Genomic DNA, 23,673 nt, shown 5'->3' on the forward strand with positions numbered 1-23,673 from the left:
CAGCCAGTCTCTTTTAATTTATCTTACCGCTCACTGGCCTCTTTGGAGGTCCTTGGGATGATTTGTCACCCCTCCTTTTAACCAGACTTTGCCGTGCTCTGTGGGGACTCCTCGGACTCTCCTGGGCCTGCCCATCTCTGGGTACAGTTGGCTGCAGGCATTTCTGGCGTCTGCCCCTGTGACTTCAGTTCTGAGTCAACATTTGACACGGTCCCCATTGCTCAAGAATGTGTGCCTGTGTGGCTCTTTTAAGTCACTGTCATGAGAGAATGTCCTGATAGGCCTATTTAATTGCTCTGGTAAATGTCTGCGTATCTGCCTCATCCCTCTTCTCCCAAAGGCTGCAGAGAATTTGTTGTTTGTTTTTGAGACAGTGTCTCGTGTACCCCATCCCAGGCTGGCTGTAGCTCTTGAACTTAGGATCCTCCTTCCCCCCACCTCCCAAGTGCTAGGGTCACAGTTGTATCCCACTAGGTCCTGTTTATAAAGTGCTAGGGATGCCACCCACGCTTTTTGCTTGCTACCCATGCACTCTACCAACTACATCCCCAGTGTGCCTCCTTCAATACTGTAAGCCATCTATATTTTCTGTGTAGGCCCATGTACATGTATAAACAAATTTGTGTGGGGATACACATACAGATAAGCACCACACGCCCTTAAGCTTTGGTGGGGGAGATAGAACATTCTTCCTTTTTGAATCTTCCCTGGAAATTTTTTGTTGGTTATAAAAGAAAATTTTTGTGCTGACCACGAATGAGGCAATAGTGGTAACAAGTTCTTTCCTATCTATCGGTGAAGGCGACTGGAGTTTCTGCTGTCCCTAGTGTATTCGTGATGCCATTATCTGACCCAGCACAGGTATTTGAGTCAATAAATCTTTCCTAGGAATGTTAAAATACCTTTCTGGTGCAGGCTGGAAGCAGGGCCCCAAGCTGAGTCCTCTGCCTGCCACAGACCTGCATGGTGTCCAGTGAGGTCAGTGTGTGTTTAACTGACTCCTTCTGACCTCGCTTGGGGTTCCTCTGGCAAGCACGGCTGCAGTATCGGATAAAATGCCAGAAGGAAAGCCTCCATGTCAAAGCATGGTCATGTGACGAGCTCTGAGGACTGCCAGGAGCAGAAGTGACAGAAGGAAGGAAGATTCCCCAGGAGATGGTAGGACACGCACGCACGTGCGCAGCATTTCCATAATGAATATAGCATGTTCACAGTCCACCCACATCTGTCGGCATCCTTCATAGTTAGGCCCTGCCAAGGGTGGTCAACCCATCCCCGGCTGGGTTTTCATTCAAACAACAGGGCTGTGATCATAGTATTGCTTCAGTGCTTTCTGAACCGGAAGAACATTTGAAAAACTTAACACTGAGCCTCCTGCTAAACAACATGATCCTGGAGAAATCTGGGGAGTACTTTCCATGAGTGTGTGACTAGTCACAGGAGATCGTCTCCCACTCCACGTTTTTGTTCTGGGAAGGTAGATAGATGGTTGACGGGTGTGGGGCAGGGTCTTCTTCTGCACCGTTGAGCCAACCACAGACTCATGTTCCTCATGATTTTTGACCTGCGAAGATAGAATAGTTAAAATGCTTGTGTCTCGTATCTGTTTTCTTAACCTTTAACTGTGACCGTTATAGCAAACTGCAAGCCACTGCTCCTACATGTGAGCACCTCCATCCCACACTTAGCATATTTAGTCAGTTTCTTTTCCATATCCACCCAGTGACAGCTGGAAGGGTTCCTCTAGTGTGACAGATTGTCAGCACACAGACATAGATGGCTTTAGATGTGTATTTTTAGTGGGAATGGATGATTTTTTTAAGTGAGCTTTTTCCAGAAATGCAACAAGAATAATTGTTATTCCATATGTTAAACTTGCAGGATCTTTTTTCCTTTTAGGGTTAAGGTCAATCTATTAACAAATATCTTAAATAAAAGATATCAAGATTGTTAAAAAAAATCTGATATTTAGAAGATAGCTGTGAATAAACAGTAAACAAATTTACCCCAGACATCTTTTACCTAAGAGATGAAAATTAACTTAAAATAGTTTCAATTTTTTTCTAGAGCCTTCTTATGCTTTCTTAGGTAACTAATAAGTCCCTTTAAATGGGGGATTGGCTATAACTTGGCAGATGGAGAAAATGTTTCTTCACATTTTTTTGTTAGATTTCAAGCTAAAAATCTAAAGTTTACAGGACAATATTTCCCTAATGTTTTTAATTTTTAAACTGTGTGTGTAGGTTCACACCTATAATCTGAGCACTTGGCAGGCTGAGGCTAGAGTTCCAGAACCTTTCTGAGCCTCCCCCATACCCCTTTCATGATCTCTTTGTGACTTCTGGCTTCTTAAGAATATTTTATCATGACTAGGGAGTAAGTTGAAGCTGTAACCTGGCTACTGCTAAGACCATCAGTACTATGGACCATTTAGTAGGAGGCTGCACTGTGATGTCTTGCAGTTCTGACCACAAAGACTATCCCTGCAGGAACTGTAAGGATGAGCCTCTAGAAAGGACTTCATGGCACTTAAGTCCCTCTTACTGTGAGCAGTCCCTCCCCAAAGTATGAAAATAGCCCAGGCTCTGACTGGGAAGAGCCGTTTCCATACCAGAGAATGGGTCTGGCCTCTCTGGGGACTGTCTCCACTCTCTCACGGTGGCCCCAAAGGATGTACCTTCAGGTTCATTCGAAGTACTCCTTGTGTGGACACAGCCTTCCCTGCTGCTGCTGGGCCTTTCCCTGGTTCCTCTTAATGCTGCTGACATTGTAAACAGCAGATCCTAAAGAATGTGGAACCGGAGAAGAAGCAGCATGAATGGATGGAAGTCCAAACCCTTCAGTGGCAGGGATCCTGTGGTGTGGTCCTTGACAAAGCTGTCCCAGCTAGATCCACAGGCCTCCTGAGAGGATGTGGGCCTCTGGTGGCCCTCAGAGGGCTGAACAGAGCCCTCAGGAGACAGGGACTTCTGCCACCTGGCCCAGCAATCCAAGCTTTCAGATGGGAGCACCTGTCTTCTGAGTAGGAGGGCGCATAAAGCCTGAGGACATCCTTGGCACCTTGGAATGATAATTTACACAGAATAGCAGAAAGGCTTAAATGAAAAGATTACAGAAACGAAACCATGGAAACAAAATTACAGAAACAAGCTCCATTGACAGCCTCTCTTCTGCCCCCAAACTGCACCCATGCCAATCAGTGCCACCAGTCTTTCTGCCATCAGATGCCCCCCTCCAGCCAAAGCTTGGCCTGGACCACGAACACTCTATTTGCAGGTACCAGGCCCCTGTGTGTACTTAAAAATAAGATTAATGAGCATTTTAATGACCAAGAGGAAGCTTTGTTATGGTAAATAGTGATATTTTTACACCATAGAAACTCAGAGTACAAATATATGTGCATATAAAACGCATTAGTGAGTCAGGGGAGAGGATACTAACATGCATGCTATTATTAGACTACCAAATTTGTGGATGGTATGTTCTGTGGTTTTATAGAACTTTTTTAATCACCTAAAATGATATGTTGATTTCTATCCTGAGGAAAATACACACCACTTACTCCTACATGCTTTTGAATAGGTGGTGTAATGAAGGAGGTTAGAAAGAAAAGGAACCAGAAATTGTGTCTGGTTTGCATATTGAGGTCAAAATGATTATCCTAGGACTCCAAGAATGAAAGTGGCCCATCCCCACAGAAACAGGGTGCCCTGAGTCAGAGGATCATGGGACATGTGTGAAGCCCTTCAGCTGTCAAGAGATCTCCTATTTGTATTTACAAATAACTCTCCCTACTAGATAAATGTTACTCCCAAGTGTCCCATGTTACCAGGGTATCAAAAATCATCTTTCTGTCAGTCTAATGGACTTTGACACTTCTGCATGAGCTGGGTTTAAATGACCATTCAGGTCATGAAAGCCACAGTGTGGTAGGAAGACAAAAATTGCCATCGCAAAGTCTGTTTTTTGCATTCATTGTACTTGACTTTTTTTTAATTGTTGTTGCTTTTGGACTTTTGGTTGTGTTACTAATCAGGTGGGCTCAGCTTCCACCACAGCCACCAGTTCTGCGTTCTCTTTGCTTCTCTATATTAGTTTATTCCTTTGTGACTAATAGGAGCTGTAACCCAGATCAAGCTCTGTATTTATTGATGTCTCATGAAGAATAATGGACAGCTCTGTAGGCTGTGGAATAAGCTGCACACACACACACACACACACACACACACACACACACACACACACCCAGCCTTGTTGACTGGTTGTCTTAAGACTCCAGGCTTTGTTCCATGAAGGACCTATATCCTAACATATCTTAACGTTTTAGAGAACCCATGCTGGTTTGTGTAATTGCAGGACTGTTTATAGGTGGAGTCCTCATGGACTATTGCTGCTTCAGGGCAAGGTCATTACTCAGAATGTCACATCTTTGGAATGTTAAGGTTATATTAAACTTCCATGCTGAACTTGTGAAAAATGAAGCCCTTGCTATTTCATTATATTCAAAAGCAGAAACTGTGTATAACTAGCAGGTTGGTTCCATTTAAAGTGTCAATGATTCTCCATAGGAAGGCAACCTTGGTTAAATCTGACCTATTTTGAAAAGCCTAGAGAATCTGTGCACGTTAAATCTTCGTCCAATAGAAGAAAAAACCTTTTATATTCCACTCTTAATTTTAAGAATTCTTTTACACTCATATTGTGTTCCCTGTTTAATATGGTGTAAGCTATTAATGGCAGCATGTACCAGACAATGAGCTTCTAGACTAAATTCAAAGCAAGTTGCTTGATATGCACTGTAGGGATCTGTTATATTGCAAAGACATGATTAAAAACCAGTGCTGCCCCTAAGTGAAGACCCTCCAGGATGTATCTGTTCCCTGTGAGAAACATTACCTGGTTTTCTAAGAAGGACCTTCACTCTGTGTGCTTTGAGAGAAGCACAGGACCATGATAGGTTGCTGTCCACAACTGCAGCATCCAACGTCTGCATCCACATGCCTTGATGTAATCCTTTGGTCCAATTTACTGTCAAAATTACTTTATAGATGGTTCAGGGTATCTCCTCACAGTGGGGAGAGACTGTTTAAATTGTTCCAAGTGCTTAGTAAGATAGCCATTGAATTGCTTTGCATGAAGACAGTGTTTGCATGGACAGATGCTTTCAAAGCCAATCCTTGGAAGGAGCTAGAAGGCGAGAGTTACATAATGCAAAGAGCCAAACTCTGAAGCCTAAGACAGAAGGCAATCTAACTGGCCTCTCGGGAGCCATGGCACTAAAAAGTACTAGGGATACAAGGCTCTATCATCATTTTCTTGAGGTTCCAGCTGGGCCAATGAACAAGGAGAAAGCATGGGATTCCGTTAGTACAAGGTCTTCATATGGTCTCTAAAGACCCAAAGAAGCAGTCACTTACATTAGGGATTCATGGAGCATAGTGAATTGTGAATGGGACAAGGACAAGGGGCTTGGGTTAGGGTATCATCATGAAAGGAAGTTCCGGGCAAGTCTGAGTTTCCCTGTGTTTGCTTATAAAGATGTCCTCTGTGACCAGCTCACCACTGTCTTGATAGGATCTTACTTCCATCCATTTCATGATTCAGGAAGAACCTCTTTCAGGTAGGAACTTCTCCTGCTTTAAGGAAACAGAGAAAGATCAGTGTGGTCTTCTTGCACCCACCATTTCTAAGGTGCCTTTTTGGGAGCTGCATGGGTTAGGCAAGTCACAGTTAACTCACTGCTTCATTAATATATGAGCTCTCCCAGAGTTTAGAGGCTGTATAATTCACTCCCACGCACAGAGGCATTTCAGAGAGCGATGATTTGGGGTGTGGAAGAAGTCCATCACTTGAAATCTGCTGCCCTGGAGGCAGGGACAGGCTGCAGGCTTGCTCTCAGCCAACTGTATACAGAACAAACAGCTCCAGCCCCTAATGAAAAGCTTGCCTCTGTGTGTGCCAGTGGGGGCTCCTCCTGGCTCTGTGTGTGCCCATGGGGGCTCCTCTGGGCACACAGCCCTCAGTGACTACCGTCCCATTCAGGACAATCTGTTAGAACCACACACGGTAAACTGTTACATCGAATCATGTGTGTGGAAAAGAATTTTAATGGGAGGTAATCTGTACACCTTGGCTAGACAGAGAGGTGAGGGGAATTGACATTATTAGAGATGGGTAAGATGATTGTGAAAACACTTGCAATTCATGAAGAATCTGTACTCAAATTGCCTTTACTAAGGCTGAAACCCGAAAGTAGACATCTGTGGCTGGTGTGTGATGGGGAGCAGGGCACACTAGCCCTAGCATTCTTGGCCACAGAATCAAGTTTTGATGGATGAATGTACACTTGTGTATTCTAACTTAAATATAATATTTATATATCAGGTTTCACTGCTTTTTCAATTGTAAATGACTTACTGCATGTTGAAACTAAATCATTCGCTGACAGAATTGTAACAGATTGGTAAATGAGCTTTCTATGAATGCATTAAAACCATAATCTCAGCATTGGGGGAATATTTAAACCTACAACACTGTAATTTAGTAGAAGCTCATGGTGCCGATTTATATATAAATCTGTAAGTGTATATTATTAAATAGCACATTTGTCAAGACATGACCTAGATACAGATTCAATTTGTCACCACACAGCAAGTAGTCATCGCACAGGCTTCAAGCACCAAACCACCCTCATGCTTTGATCCACACAGGCACAGGAACCCCAAAGGCTGGACCCGCTAGTACTCACATCTTAATAGTAAAATTCTACCCTTCTCCTGACACCCAACTCTGATGCTGCCTTTCCATGAAGACCTCCGCAGGTTCTTCTACTTCCCCCGTAAAGTGCGTTTGCAGTAGCATATCAGACTGTAGCCTATGACATCTGTGCAGGAGCATCCTCTGTCCCTAGGTATCAGACCCCGGCCCTCTTGCCTGACTGATGTAAGACCACACACCACATGCATGTGTGCACACACAGATGGGGAGAGAGGCAGGCAGGGAGGGAGGGAAGGAGGGAGGGAGGGAGGGAGGGAGGACGTGAAGAACATTGTATAGCAGAGGAGATGACAAGTTGTCGTTTGCCCCTTGAGCTCAGGAGGTGTATCAGTAATAATTCCACAGAGGGATAACTTATGCAACTAATATTACAGACTTCGGCAAAAGATCTTGTTCAAATATAGAGACACTTTTTGAGGGGTTTAGTACATGTAAAAATGGTTTAATATTCTTTAATATTGGCCCACTTGGAGCTAGAGTGATGTCTTAGTGTACAAGAGCACTGGCTGCTTTTCCAGACATCTGAGGTTCAATTCCCAGCCCCCGCATGGCAGCTCAGTGCGATCTGTAACTCCAGTTTCCGAGGATCTGAACCTTCTTCTGGCCTCTGCAGGCAACGAGCATGCAGGCAGATATATAAGCAAAACATTTATACACACAAAACAATAAAAAATTTAAAACAACTTCCTATTGGCCAACTTCATATAATGAGTTTTGTAGCGCTGCAGATATCTAGCGGAACAATTAAATGAAATTGATCGTCTGTCTTTAGAGAGCTAGTGTATATGGCTAGTTTCTTCATTTATCACGGGCCCACAGAACCTGTCACAGACGTCTGTAAACACATTCTAAGTCTAAAAATGTCTCAATATAAACTTTCCCCCTTTTCCTTTTACCGTGAGCTGACGTTCTGTTTGCTTCCTGGGCCTCCCGAGGAAGGGAGACTCTGAACCTAAGGGGTCTTGCTACTGAGCTGCCTGCCCTGGGCTGGACGGGGGCCCCACTAAGTGACTTCTTGACTTGTTGTATACAAAAATGAATTCTGTGACCCTAAAAGCATAGCCCCCATCCAAGGGAGCTTCTACCATTAAAGAGAAGGCAGAAACTAGCCAAGCACGGTAGCTGTTTGGGAGAAAACTGAGGTGTGACGTCCTGGCTGATGCCCATAGGTTTCTAGCCATGTTTAATGATTGTATGCAGTTGGAGTCTTAGGACTGGAGTGTAACTGTTAGCCAACTCACCAAGGTTAAGTGTCCAGTTGCCGGCTTCTGGCCTCCTGGTTAAATCTGTTGTGGGCTTTTGCTAAAGATTTTGTTAAAACATCTTTCATTTGCTTGCTCTTTGTTTTAGCCTCCCACCAAGGAAAAAAATTAAAATACTTTTTCTTATACTCCTTTATTTAAGGGCCATGAGACAAAACATCTTCTGTCTAGTCATAAAAATTCTTTCCAATGTATAATTTACTCAAAAGGAGTGATTTCTTTGAAAAAAAATCCCCCCAAAGTTCGAAGCTCACACAGACACAGCTTCTGTGTGTCCCACAGTGGCACTCAGAGTAAATACGAGCACTGTTTATAAAATGACACACTTAATTATGAAACTGGAAATATTTAAATTACTGTTCAGATGAAGGCTATAGATCTTACAATAATAAATTGCTGTGAAGATGCTGTGGCCACCAAAGGGTGGCTAGGATAGCTGCTTAGGTTTTTTTTTGTTGTTGTTGTTTTATTTTGTTTTTTTTCTGTTGCTGGGGGGCAGTTTTGTATTGATTAATTTACTCTGTGTATACCTCATATTTGTAAGAAAGTAAAGCAATTATAGACATTCTTTCACCTTAAAGACACTGAGGTTGCACAGTTGCTACAGTACAGGATCTTCCAGCCTGGAGATGCTGTATGTGCTCTAGAAAGCCATGCAGGGCTGGTTTCCTACCTGAAGCAACTCTTGGAATATACAGTAGAACAGAACGGCAGTCTGAAATGAAGGTGGGGGAATATCAAAGACACTGTGGGATGATGGGAGACACATGTAAGAAAAGAAGAGCCTTCTAGAGAGGAACTGGCCCGGGGAAAAGTGGTGCATTAGCCTAGAGCCCTGAAAGTCAAGGAACCACAGGGTACTTTTAGGGCAGAGAAAATATTCTGCATGACACTGTGGTCATGGACACAGAATGTCATGCTCCTGCCTACACCCACAGAACCCTATAGTGCAGACTGCACCTATATAAACTGAAGGCTGTAGTGAGTATTAATGAGCCAAATATTGGTTTATTCGTTGTAACAAATACGCTACACTAAGGAAAGATGTTTGTGGTGGGCTGAGGGAGAATGGCCTCCATAGTCTCATATGTTTGAATGCTTGCTTCCCTGTTGATGGCACTGTTGAGAAGGATTAGATGTGGCTTGGGTTGAGGTGGGTCACTGGGAGTGGGATTGGCGGCTTCAAAGACTCAGGCAATCCCAGTGCTCTCTGCCTCCTACTTGTGGATGGAGAGGTGAGATCTCAGCTGTCCATACCTTTGTTCCACCGTAATGGGCACCAAGCCTCTGAAACCATAAGTTCACTCAAATGCTTTCTTTTACAAGTTGTCTTGGTCATTGTGTTTCTTCACAGCAATAGAAAAGTAACTCAGACAATGTTAATAAGGAAAATTTAGTAATAGAAGACTAGAATGGAGGATAGTGTGTGGGCTTTATGTTTTCCACAGTTTCCCTATAAACATGCAACTAAAAAGCAAAATGTGTATTGGTTTGAAAATTGCTGTGGTACATAAAGATAATGTTTGAGCTGGGCATGGTGGTGCATGCTTGTAATCCCAGCACTCTGCATGCTGGGGTAAGAGAATGGGAAGTTGGAAACCTTATGGGTTACAAAAAAAGAATTCATATCAACCTAGGCTATATAGTGAGACTGTCTCAGAAACAAAACATAAAACCGTTGGGGCTAGGGTGCAGCTCAGTCATAGAATACTTGCTTGCGTGTGCAAAGCCCTGGATTCTATCTCAAACAACAAAGACAAAGAACCATGAAAATATTCAGCAATAGCCAATCATCAACATAGTGCTGAGGACATATAACTTTTATATAAAATTATATAACAAATACTTTGTCAGCAGTGACAAAATCCTCCCCCCAAGAAAAAAACATAAGGAAGGAAGGCTTTATTTTGGCTCACAGTTTGGAAATACAGGTCATCATGTCAACAGGAGCACAAGGCAGCTGATCTCAAATTCCTCCTCCATCAGGAAACAGAAAGAGATGAATGGGGATGCTCAGACCCCAACCCATGGAACAGTGCTGCCCACAGTCAGGGTGACTCTTCTGCTCCCATTTAAACCTTTCTGGAAACAACCTCACAAATGCCAATATTTCCATGGTGGTTCTTAATGCAGTCTAGTTGACAATGAAGACTAGCCATTGCAGCATGCTTAGGGGGTTGATCACCAGCAACCCCACAACAAACTGTAAAGAAGATTTTCCATCTCAGGAGAGATGCGCTCTCAGTAGAAGGGTGATACAGGAGGCACATGAGGGCCTGACTTCCAGCCACCCACCCCATGTTCCTGGACAGGGTTCTCGCTCAAAGGACCAGAAGAAATGGAACTAGAGTGGAGAACAGTGGTCTCAGCACATTCCAGCGGGCAGGAGAGAGAAGAATTTGGTAGAGAATCAGTCGTTACTAGCACTTTTCCTAAGACGAGAAGAATAAAGGAGACTGGAAATGTCTACCAAGCCTGAGGATGATGAGGGGAGATCTGGGGGGAGGGAGACATTTTAAAACTGTGGCAGTTATAGAGATGGGCTTAGTAATGAAGAATCCTTTTAAGAAACACATAGTCATCCTTTGAGAGGACTGAATGGTGGGGGTTTTATTGATTTTTTTTTCTTAAACTATAAAAGTCAGTCTATAAGAAAAAGCTATGGAGTCAAAATCTGTTAGAGATGGAAGTTGGATGAAATGGTAGGAAAGGGTGGACCTTAAGAAGCAGCCCTGCCAGCAAAAGAAACAGAGAGATTTATTAGCATAAAAATATATTGGGTGGTTTACTGGTCCTGCTACACCCAAGATTTGGGGTTTTGAAGAAAGAAGCTAACAAAGCAGGCGGACATTTTATCATCTCTGTCTTCAGTCAAGAGCTGGAGTTACTTCATATCCATGTAGTGAACTGATGGCGTTGGTGGAGTTGACGTTCTGAGGCATTTGTCTTTGAAATCCCCCACACAGGTAATGCATAGAAGGCACCATTTTTAATGAGAGTCCCTTAGAAATTGCCCTGTCTAATCTATTTATCTTCCAAAGAAGGAGAACATCACCAAGAAAGGTTCTAGTTAGGGACTGTCTGGAAATCCTGTGTCCCCGGAAGGGCAGAGTCAGGACTCAAGCAGAGCGCTTTGCTCAAGCAGTCTTCTTTCTTCTTCCACATGGTTCCACAGAGGGAGAATGTAAGCTGAGTCGTGAGGTATCTGGTTCCTAGCTGCCGATAGACAGCTGGTGTTATAATGGGAGGTGTGAACTAAAAGCAGAGTTCTTTCATGGAGTGAAAAGATAGCTCAGTACCAGTAAACTGGCCCTGTTGAAGACCAGAGCTGCATGATTTCACAAGAATCCCAGAGTAGTGTGACCATATCATTTCAAAAGGAAACCCCAGTCAGTCAGTGTTGTTCTGTCTCCTCCCCTGCCTCAGCACCTGGCAGTGGCTGATCTATCATCTTTCGGGATGGATTTTCTCTTCTGGATTTTTAAGTATGTGGAATCATCCGGTAGGGGTGTTTTGTCTTTTTTCACTTTGTGTATGATTTTCAAGATGGATCCGTGTGGTGTAGCAAGTTCTCAGTACTTCATGTCTCTCTATGAACAAGCTACTAAGTGGACACATCACATGCTAAGCCATCCTTTGTACTACTCACTGTGTCCATGGTGGACAAGGCTGCCGTGACTGTGCATGGACAAACGTTTTGTGTAGACATATGTTTTCCACTTTCTTGCATACATACGTATGTGGGACTGGAATTGCTATCATTCTATTGTCTCTGCCTCCTCCCTTTTTTTTGTGACAACACCTCATCTTGTACTACTAAAGTAGGCAAGAAAAGATGTCTCGTAGTGGTCCTGATGCTGCAATGCTAGGGAGGGGCAGCACAGGAGAGTGCCGCCCAGCCAATAAACAGGGCAAGCCCGTGGCTTATATCGCCCAAGAATGGGCATTGGGACCATTACAGCTGTTTACTGTAGGCCAGTTAGGCCATTTGTTTGTGCCAATGAGCCATGCATCTTAGAACCAGTGCCAGAAGTCCTCCCACCACTCTGACCAAGGTAGAAGTGGCTACAGGGTCATCTAGAGTTTGTTGAGACCTAGGATTGCACCTATGGTGCAAACGGAAACAGTCCTGGCTGGGGCTGGGGCTGGGGCTTCAGGAACCAGGACAGTGAGCCAGGACAGTGAGCCAGGACCTACTCCGTAGTTGTCTTAAGGTATCTTGGAGCATTAAGGAAACTGGTGTTGGCAGAAGGTAGCCTGTCTGTTTGTTGGGTTACAAGGTAGGGACATTGTCTGTCTGTTAGGTTGGCAGTCCATTTACTCTGGGCAGTCAGAGCAGAAAAGGAAAGGGCAACAACTTCTACTTAGGAGTCACATTGCCCCGTCCCTAGTATCTTTGCTTATTCATGGAAACATGATTCTCAGAAGGAGAACTTCTAATATGGACTTAAAGATCCTATCATTAATACAGTGGTTTCTACCCTTGTTTCACATCTGCCCAGTGCCCCAGGAAGAGGGGAGTTCCTTTCCTCTGTCTCATTTAAGCCATTTAACTTCTTATAATTATTATTTCTACCTTTTTAGTGGCTTGTTCTGCTGTGTTAAACTTCTTTCTCCTGTGCACTGGGAAAGACAGAAGGAGCCCCACAGAGCACCATGACCTGTTGGGACATGTCTCTTTCTCACAAGTCCAAAGCGGAAGGAGTTGGGTGTTTTGGATTTTGTCACCTTGGTCGACCCTAAGAACTGAATTACTCAGTGTGTACCCTACTGAGGCTCGTCATCAGCTGGGTGCTTTAGTCTGTACCTAATCCACACTTGGAGATACTTTCATCATCACTTTGATTCACAAGTTGCCTTAATTTATTAAGGGCAAGAAGCATTCTGAACAAAACAAACATTTTTTTTCTTTTTTTTTTTTTTCTTTTTTTTTTGGTTTTTTGAGACAGGGTTTCTCTGTGTAGCTTTGCGCCTTTCCTGGGACTCACTTGGTAGCCCAGGCTGGCCTTGAACTCACAGAGATCCGCCTGCCTCTGCCTCCCGAGTGCTGGGATTAAAGGCATGCGCCACCACCGCCCGGCCCACAAACAAACATTTTTTTAAAGCAAGGTTCAACCCATTTCCCTTGCTCCCCAAAGCCCTCTTAATACCAAAATATCTATTTAAAGTATATTTCTAGTATTTCTACTCAAGTTGCTTTTTAAAAGATCTTTCAAATACCTACACTCTAATACCCATGACTTAATTTTTAGAAGCCTCTGTGGCCATATAAATGGATTGCTTTAGAACGAAAGTAGGAGTCCATATGTTCAGAGGCAAGAGATTTTTTCTTCCTAGAGAATTTGAGGAGTCAGAAATATAAACCCCCAGAAGGAAGGATGTGTGCTATTTAAGAGCTACCCTTGGGAAATGGTTTATATTTGCTAACATTTATCACGTGATGACTATTCACATCCTGCATTTTAAATGATCTGATTTTGACAGTGACTTGGCTGACATATACATGTTTAGCCTCACATGATGGGCAATGCCATACTGCTTTTTTTTTAAAAAAAAAAGTGTGTTAATGAACAATTTCTATTGTTTGCCCTCTCAAGCTTTGTGTCCACAGCGTTGTGGACTCTTTTGTCTCAGAACCTATTCTGGCTGCTCATCTCCCTTGCCCTTCCACTCTGCTCTCAGCCCTGTAAACTTCCTGTGAACTTCAAACATGCTTGCACCGGTCACCTAAAGGCTTATCACGCTGCAGCTGGGTGGCCAACTTTCCTGTAACCTGAACAGAGGAGGAATGTCCTCTCCATCCGATGGCCCGGGCCATGCTCTGTCCCCTCTGAGAGGCTGCTTTTGTGACTCCAAGGGTCTGATTTCGGTTCAGCCTGCCTTTCCCACGTGTCCCTTGGCCCATCATGGCCTGGGAAGCAGGATGTTATCTATATCCATTTATCTCTAGCATTTGGAGTGGAGCCAGGCCTCTTGTTCAATAACCGATCAAGCAGTGCTCCAGAGGCCGTTGCCTGGGGCACCTGCAAAGAGGTAACAGATATGCCTGGCCGTCATCAGTGTCTTGTCACAGCAGCTTGCTCCTGGAGAGACTCTGCTCCACACAGCTTCAAGCATCTGAAAAACAGAAAGTTGCTTCCCTTTTGTTTTTGTTTCATTTTTGCTTGTTTTAAGTCTCATAAAAGTAATGGCCAAAAACAGCTTTTCCTCCACCCCCGGGGTCATCTGTGACCATTCACCACGGACTGCTGTGGGAAAAGCACATTTTTCCGAATGAAGCTTCCTCCTGTTTCTGAATTGATCCACACTTCTAACCTCAGCTCCCAATTCATTCAGAAGTTTGTTTCTCTGGATAGTGAGTTAAAGATGGCAGCTTGAGGGGAGGGTGCTCACTTATCTGCTTTTCAGGCCTCAGCCAGCAGGGCTCCTTCTTGGGGATCCTTCCATCAGGACTTACCACTTCCCAGTTCTTGGGAGCATTTATCACATTCGAGATGAGAAAAATCAATTATGCCGTCTGCCACTGCTTTCAATCCCAGTCTCAAAACCTCTGAAGGTAGAGATGACTTTCTTCACACTGTTCCCCAATACCCGATACAGTAATGGAAGTAAAAATAAATTGAATTAATCTCTTCCAGCTGCCCAGCACTGATAACTGACTCAGAGATTCATTTCCAGCAGCAGTCTCATGAGAGACGATGTTTGTAATAGTAAATAAAATTCTAAAAAGTTCAAATACAGAGGCATTAGTGGCTTAATTAGAGAGATGGGACATTGAAAAGGAGAAGGGGTGGAGAGAAGAAGCCAGAATTAACCTACAGTTACCAGCCAGTCAGGTGTTTCTTGATAGTGTCGTGTGTGTGTGTGTGTGTGTGTGTGTGTGTGTGTGTGTGTGTGTGTGTGTTTTAACTAATGTGATGATTGGTTATGATATGTCAAACCATTGAACTTCATCAGGTTTTTGAAAAAGTAAGTATTAAAAGAATTATAAATTATTTTTACATTTTATGCCATAATTTTATTATCAATTTGTTTGTGAGTTTTACCTGTAGCATTACAGTTAAAGGTCGCAAGGGACTATCTAATAGAGTTGTACAAATTTTCTATCATTTGCTTCCCTGAGAGACAACACAAAGGACTCTGTGTATCTTAAAAGCCCTTGCCATCCTAATTAAGAGGCAGCCGCTTCCATACTTGTTTCCCCATTTAATTACATAAGCCGCTCTGACTGTGATGTAGTTACAACCTCAATTGATAATTAGCATGGGAAATGCACTTGGCAGTGAAATACAGCCATCTCCATGGTGTGACTTCGGCAGTAGAAAAATGCCAAGTGTGACCCAAATGCCAGTGTAGGATTGAGCAGTGCCAGGTAGTTCTGGACTTACTCTGCCCCTGTAAAATCTAATCAATTACAGTTTCCAAATCAGACCTCACAGAAAAGCACCCTAGGCACAGTGCATATGTGTACATCCGTATACGTATATACAGTGTTTTGGATATATTTACACGTCATTAAAAGGATGTTTCCTCCCTAGTCATACATCTAAAGGAAACCTTTTAAATCGTTCCTCTCAAAATTATCTTCATCTTTCTAAATAATGTGTTTGTACTCATGAGCCCAGTCTAGACAGCACCACTGACTCTTATCCCAGTGGGTGAGGCTTTCCTGTGGACTCTGCAGCCTTCTCCTTCCCGGCAGAGTTTGTGGTAAGTCAGGGAGTCCTTATCAGCCTCCCTCAAATGATGCAAATAATGCTTACTGTAGAGTCAAGGAGTGGGGTTTTCTTGTTCAGTTGTATGGTTCCTTATTTGTGTGTACCCATTCATTCATTCATTTCCATGGTGCTGGGAATGGAACCCAGAGCCTTGCTTATTCTTGGCAAGTGTTCTGTCCCTGAACTAAACCCCCAGCTTAGTTGATCTTTTGAGACATGGTCTCACTCTGTAGCCCAGGCTGAGCTAAAACTAAAATCCTCCTGCCTCAGCCTCCTGAGTACTAGAGTTACAGGTGAATAGCACCCTATGCTCAGCTCCTATGCATTGTCTCTTATTGACCCTCTTCTTGTCTCTTTTCTATCTGGATCCCATCTGTGGAAGCCCATTTTCAGGTTTCTCGTGGCTTCACCCAGCAGGTCTGCATAGAGAGGATGATTGGACCACGGGCCTGAGTGCAGGTGTCTGAGATGGTCTGCACTTGGCTGTGCTGGGGGAGGAGGTCTTTTGCCCCACTTCTTGGCATTTCTATAAACACCTTAGGGCAGAGACAGTCAGAGCCCGTTGGAATAGGTTCCAGGCCCTCTCAAGGCTATCCTTTATTTTCTATCTGTTTATCTCCACGCTCTAAATCCTTCTATCTAATAGTTCCTGCTGCTCTCACTCAAGAAAACTCTGGGGAACTGTGGGGTTGGTGGGTAGCCACCCCACACCCATCACATTTGATACTCTCTCTGTTTTCATTATCATAGGTGTTTTTAACTCTCCCCTCCACCTTCACAAGATGATAATGGCTCTTGGATTCCTTTCTTCTCTTTCCTCACTCGTGTTTGGGAAGCACATTATCAGTAGGTTTGTAAGAAGCGTCGCATAATGTTTCTGATACATCTTGATTCTATAATCACATTTGACTGCTAAACTAGTTGGTTATTAAACCTTGGATTGACATTCTTTCCTTTCAGAACTTTGTGTATCCTTTAGCTTTCTCTTGGTTGGCTGGAGAGATGCTTGCTGTAGTTTCGATTTTTCTACCCTTTATTGACAGCATGAATTTTTTTCTCTCTTCTGTTTATGTTTAGTACTCTGAAATTTACAAAGCTGCGTGTGTTTTGTGGTTTTCCTTTCCTTGCTGTGCCTTTTCAACCTGCAGGCTTGTTTTCTCCGATCTATGGTTTTTATTGTTATTTTTTTTTTTCCTCTTCAATGATACGACTCAACCCCAGAGCTTTGCATGGACGGTGCAGTCCCTCCCGCTGAGCTACAGTCCCAGGCCATTTGTAATTCAGAGACAGGATCTCACCAGGTCGCTCAGGCTTTGAACTTACTCTGTAGCTCAGGCAGGCCTTGAACTTATGGTCCTCCTGCCTCAGCTGCCCGAGTAGCTGGGATGGCAAGTGGGTGTCCCTAGGTTCAGCTTGCTCTTCTGTAAACTGTTCCTTTCTGTTTTATCTGTTCTGTCTTCCTTCAACTCGCTAGGGACCATCCCAAGTGTGTACCCTGCACTACTTATACAAGTTGTACCAGGACAGTGGCTGTTGCTGTGACAGGTCTGTGTTGTTTTGGGGAAGATTGTGGAAGGGCGTTGGAACTTTGGGCTAAAACAGCCATTGAGTGTTGAGAGCTCAGTGGGCTGTTCTGTGGGAGCTTGGAAGATAAGAATGTACAGCCCCCGTGGCTTCTTCATCAGCTCCGACTTCCAGGTTCCTGGCCTGCTTGAGTTCCTGTCCACACTCCCTTTGATGATGAACTGTGATGTGGACGCGTAAGCTGAATAAACCCTCTCCTCCCCACGTTGCTTTGGTCACGGTATTTCATCACAGCAAGAGACATAAGTTGACATTTTAGTGAGACTTGAGTTCCATCCCCCAGACATTATTTTTATAAATGGAAATATCTCAGAGTTCAAAACATACAAATCTGAAACCCGAAACCATTTGGCCCCTAGAATTTAGAACAAGGGATTACCAGCCTCTAACTGCACTTTGGGTGTTCCAGAAAGAGTGCAGGATGGAGGAGGTTGAGTGATGTTACTGTGTGTAGCACAGCTTTAGCTTTAGAGAAAACAAACAAACAAACAAAACTTATGTAGTTCCTAATCTGGTAAGGCAGAAAGTGTTGCTGGAGGGCTTCTCTCCAGGCTCCACCAAGCCCCGCAGACCCACAATCCACGTATAAAATAATCACTCAGACGCTTATATCACTTATAAACTGTATGGCCGTGGCAGGCTTCTTGCTAACTGTTCTTATATCTTAAATTAGCCCATTTCTATAAATCTATACCTTGCCACATGGCTGGTGGCTTACCAGTGTCTTTGCATGCTGCTTATCCTGGCGGTGGCTGCAGTGTCTCTCCTCAGCCTTCTGCTTCCCAGAATTCTCCTCTCTCCTTGTCCCACCTACTTCCTGCCTGGCAACCTACTTCCTGCCTGGTCACTGGCCATCAGTGTTTTATTTATATAGAGCAATATCCACAGCAAGAAAGGATCATTGAGTTGACCCAACCTCATCCACCCCTACCTTCCCCATGGCCATTTTCAGTCTTTCTCTGGAAGTGACTGTGTGCCCTTGCCCTGGGCACATGGAACAGACATGGAAATCTCTGGCCAGGAGCAAGTATTTACTTAGGGTTAGGATAGATAAACTGTGTATTTTAAGTGCTGTTTATAAAATTTACTATTACATCATTTCTTCTGTCTCTGCCCTTGGCCTGTACATGTCACTGTCACCCACAACCACCCATGCCATTCTTTCAGCCTCTGCACAGGATCCAATGAGTGACTGTTCTTCCTAGCAGTAGAATTCCTGCCTGTTTGTTAAGCTTATGGATGTTTTTTCCCTACCAAAAACAATGCCATGAACATCAGCCTTGCCTTTGAATTTCTGCCCATAGCATACAAGTGCTGCCCACCTGCCATGCTCATGGGATGCATTGACCTTCTAGTGGCCCTGGAACCTCTGGTTGTTGTCGCTGTTGCCTCTAACCCCTTCAAAGGCTTCCAGAGTCCTCTTCAGCTGCCACCAGCCTCTGTAGTTCCTGTCAATCAAACTCTCTCAGGATCTCTCTACAATGTTCATCCCACTGGCTTTCCTGACTCTCAAGAGCCCTTGGGTCTGCCTCCTCTACCGTTCCGTTAGGTACACTTCCAGAAAGTCTACTACAGTTGTGTGATTCATGTGGCCTAAATATGGTAGACCAGGGCTCCCCACTGGGCTTGAAAGGGCCAATTCTGGAGTAGAAAGCAGCCCTGGGGACAGATAAGCCCTCTAGAAGAGGGAGGCTCTTCATGACTTCTACTCCCATACACTCTCAGCTCTCCTTCCTCCCAATCCTCCCCACCGTCTTGTTCCCGGCTCACAAAAGGAAGATATCTTGCTGCTTAGAGTCTTACTGTGGTACAAAATAATCAGGAGGCTGTGCCCTGAAGAGACAACATTTAGTTTTAGCGGAAAATTAGCAACTCGCCTCTTCTAGCTTTCATGATGGTCAAAGACACTTTGCTACTGAGGAAGAGTCCAGAGAGAGCTTTGGTAAGAAGTTTGGGAGGTATCAGCCTTCATTTTGTGTAGGCATTAAGTGCATATTTGGGTTTCTGTTCATCCCATTGACTGTGGCTCCCACAGGGATATGCAATCGGGATTTTATTTTCTTAAGCAGTGAAGACAAGCATTTGCCAGTCAACTTGGCAAACATTTGACAAACCTTGAATTGCTAAATCGGCAACTTTTAAGTTTGGAAGGATGATCACAGCATGTGATATGTTCTGCAGAGAAGCTTCTTTACCTGAAAACAATGTCAACAAGGCATAGAAGAGTTGATGAGATAATGGTGATGTTTATGGTGGCAGTGATGATGGTGGTGGTGATAGTGATGATTATGAAAGTGATGGTTATGATGGTGATGATATGATGGTGGTAGTGGTGGTGGTGGTGGTGGTGGTGGTGGCATGGTGGTGATAACAGAGAGCAAAACCAGGTTTCAAGTGAAACATTTCTATTTTTTGGTAACGGTGACTATTGGGGTCCAGCCCCTTGATAGTCGCCTTCCAGGGTCTGGAAAGAATCTACAACCAGCTGATAATTTAATCTTTGATGATAAGAAATGAATCTACATACATGAAACTCTTTAGTCGATATCCTTTATTCTTCTGAGTCAGCATTTTCTCTACACAGCTTCTATTCTGCTCTCGTATCTAGCTCCTTTCTTGCCTGATTTCTCTCTACATTTATCTAATGTCCCCTCTAAGTTCTATCTTAATTCTCTCATCTTAGTTATGCTCCATCTAGGTTCTCATCTATCTAGTTCCTTCCCATCTTAGCTCCTTTCCCATCTCCTTTCTCATCTTGTTCTTCCCCATCTGGCTCTTCCTCATCTTCCATCTCATTCCTCTAGTACTCTCTTCTAGCCCTTCAGTCTAGTTCTTCCCCATCTCAGTACATTCCTCTCCAGTTCTTACCCATCTAGTTCTTCCATTCTCTTTTCTCTTCTCCATCTCATTCTACTCTGAAAATAAAACTGCCTTTTTATCTCTTTGACCCTTATCTCTTCAAACTATCTCTGCTCCTGCTGTTTCTGGTGAGTGTGCTCAGTCTCTAGGCAACTTGGCTAGGCAACTTCCATCACAGCTCGATGTACCTGTAAGCTGGAACCCTTAGTTCTGAGTTAATTGTTAAGGGTGGATCTAAAACTAGAGATAAGACTTTGGAAAGGAGAAAGTAAAGCTTAATTAGCACATCTGCCCGGCCTTCTCAAACAGGTAGTCTGGACACTTAAGTCTGTTCTTGGAGAGTACAGAAGTATCTCTGATGAGGTACTTTCCTCTGTCTGGGGATGGTCCTGGCCAGATGCTGCCAATGACGATAATTACAGGAAGGCTTGAAACAGGGTTCTGGCTGTGCATAGCTGTCAGCTCAGAAGTTTATCCAAATATTCCTAGAAGTGGTTAGGTAAGGAGTTAGGGGTCTATAAAGCTAGTAAGTCTGTTAGAAAAGGAGGGTCCGAGCTAAATTGTGCGAAATCTAGGCAGTGTCTCCATGTGGAATTTATCTTAATTCAGGAGACTTATTATGTGGTGGTTTGGACTGTTATTTCTGTTAGTCCTTTAATGTGATCAAGGGAGATATCTGATTCCAATGCTAAAAGAAGAAGAAACAGATGGACCTGAAGGAAGGAAGTCTTTCCTGAGGTTGTTCTCCAAATACCTCGAACGTATATGTCCAAATAGTGATCAGTCCACACTATTAGCAATTCTTAGGGAAAAAAATCAATTGGGAAAGCTATGAAGGCACACATGATTTTTATAACAAAAGACAGCTGATTTATAACAAGCCAAATAACACCAAATGCTCCCTAGAATTTGGCTTCCTCTGAAGGAATTCCTTGATCCCTTCAGGTAGTGGCTTTGCCATAACCAGCTGAGTTCTTATATTCCTGTGGCCTGTAGCATTTTAGGGTGTGTTGATGGAAAAGGTGAACTAAATGAGAGCTTAGCCAGGTTATTCAAAGTTGTAGGGGACACCTTGCTGTGTGCAACCTTTAGGGATACTTCCTAGAAGTTAAGAAGATAAATGAGATTCCTGACTAATCAAGAAATACTTCTGAAGGTCAGCAGTTTCTGTATCTTTGCTCTTAGGAGGCTCTCAAAATGACCTAATTAAGGTGTCAGGAGGTGAACAGTTTCAGATAATTTAGGCATTAGAACACTGTATTCTTTTCGACATGTAGATCAAGAGGCTACAGTATTGATGGATCCTCTCTAATGAAATTATACCTTTCAATCAACAATCATACATTGTTATTCACTTTCTGAACTAGCTTTCCCAGCTGAGTCTATAGAAGGAACAGTAAGGTCATGAATGATGCAAATCCTGCTTCATTCCAGCAGTCGATTGTATTTTTTTCATGGTTGTATGAACTGATGAGTCGGGGAGAGGATGCAGTCACAACTATTTCATTACAACTTAGACTTCTTTTAACAAATAAAACAGCACTATCCACAAATTTAAAGAAAAAGAGTTACATTTTTAACAAAATTTTACTTAATAAATATCAAAGTGTGTTACTTTTGTCTATTTATTCCACTAAAAATTGCAAAGACAGCTCAATCCAGAAGAACATCCCAGTGCTCTTCCTGAGTATAGCCGCAGTCCATTAAGAGAAAACTCATTTCTATTCATGATTTTTGTCTCAAAAGATACATTCAAACAAAAGTACATTAAAATAAGTCAAGTGAGATGGAAAAAAGCTTCAAGGTGAAAGGAATAAAAACTGCTGACTATTCAAAGGTATTTGTTCATGTCTTTCTTAATTATGCTGAGTGTCTGTGATACATAAAGTTCATTGATGACATTAAAAATCAGTGTGTATTTACATTTCCATATCTAGAATATCCTATCCTGGAAATTATAACTCTCACAACTATTTAACCTTACTATTAAAGGTTTTAAATGTTACTGTCTATGTCTGTTAAGGCCACAGCTATCTATAGATTCAAAGAATTTCTCTCAAAATCTTAATGACTTTTTTTTTTTTCAGAAATAGAAAAGCTGGGCTTGGTCACACATACCTGTAACTCCAGTACTCTGGAGGCTGAAGCAGGAGAATCATTTCAAGTTCAAGGCTAGCCTGAGCTACTTAATGAGACTGTCTCAAAATGAAACAAAACAGAAAAAAAATACAGGGGAAATGAAAAAGTTTTCCTAAATTCTCGTGGCATGTGGATGGACTTCCAGCTATCTAGAACCATCGTGAAAGGGAAGAGCCAAGTTGAGGGGCTCAGAAAGCAAAGCTGAAGTATTCACAGAGGTGTGGCACTGGGAACAGACAGACATGTGGGCCATGGGAGCGAGAAAAGGGCTAGACACAAACCCATGGACGTGGGGCGAAACGATTGTCAAAAGGGTGCCAGGACCCTTCAGTAGGGAAAGACGATTGTCAGGGACTGACTCTGAGCAAGCTAAGAGAGGGAGGTTTCATTCTGCTTGATGTTCCAGTGATTTCTTAGCTAAGACACCAAAAGTACATTCAACAGAAGAAAAAGATGAATAGGAATTTAACAGAATTACACATGTTTTGTATAAAGGATATTATCAACAGTGAAAAGCAAGAGATGAAATAGAAAAATATTTGCAAAACAGGATAAGGAATTGGTGCTTTAAATATAGAAAGAACTGCAATGTAATAACAAAAACCAGATTTTTATTAAAAAAAAAAAAGAATAGTCAAAGATGTGGAAGTGACTTATTCCTATATGAAATTGTTCTCAACATCACTCATTATCAGCATCATAATGATGTTGCTGTGTACCTCTTAGAATGGATGCTGGAAAAACACAGCAAGAAATTAAAGGGCAGGAATCGTGGTGCTGAGGAGGAATAGAACTCATCCTGCTGTTGGGATAGCAGCATGAAACAGGTACTGGGAAGATGTTTAGTACAGTGGTTCTCAACCTGTGGGTCATGACCCCTTTGGGGGTCAATGACTATTTCACAGGGGTCACCTAAGACCATCAGAACACACAAGTAATTTACATTAGCATTCCTAACAGTAGCAAAACTGCAGTTATGCAGTACAAATGAAAATAATCTTAAGGTTGGGGGTCCCCCCAACATGGGAGCTGTATTAAAGGGTCACAGCACTAGGAAGGCTGAGAAACAATGGTTTAGTGGGTCCTTTGTGTTAGTCCCAGATTTCCCTGGCTCCAGTGGGTCTCTGCCTACCTCAAGATCAGAGTATCAAGGACCCAAACAGATGTTTTATATTGGTGTTGAGAGCTCCCAGTGGGAAACAACCCAAATATCCATGTGTGAATGAGCCCACCTTGGCATTTTAACTTCAAAAAAAAAAAAAAAAGAATGAAAGAACCAAATCTTGTAAGATGAATGAAGACGACAAATGCCTTCTGACGGAGATAGCCAGAGC

At 43.1% G+C, this 23,673-nt stretch overlaps 1 protein-coding gene across 7 annotated transcripts in view; it reads left to right on the top strand.

Moving 5' to 3' along the window:
• The window catches only part of Atp8a2 (ATPase phospholipid transporting 8A2), a 587,084-nt gene that overhangs the window by 385,643 nt on the left and 177,768 nt on the right, over nt 1–23,673 (top strand). The window lies entirely within an intron of this gene.

The sequence above is a fragment of the Peromyscus leucopus genome, chromosome 9, assembly GCF_004664715.2.
Source record: "Peromyscus leucopus breed LL Stock chromosome 9, UCI_PerLeu_2.1, whole genome shotgun sequence".
NCBI lineage: Eukaryota > Metazoa > Chordata > Mammalia > Rodentia > Cricetidae > Peromyscus > Peromyscus leucopus.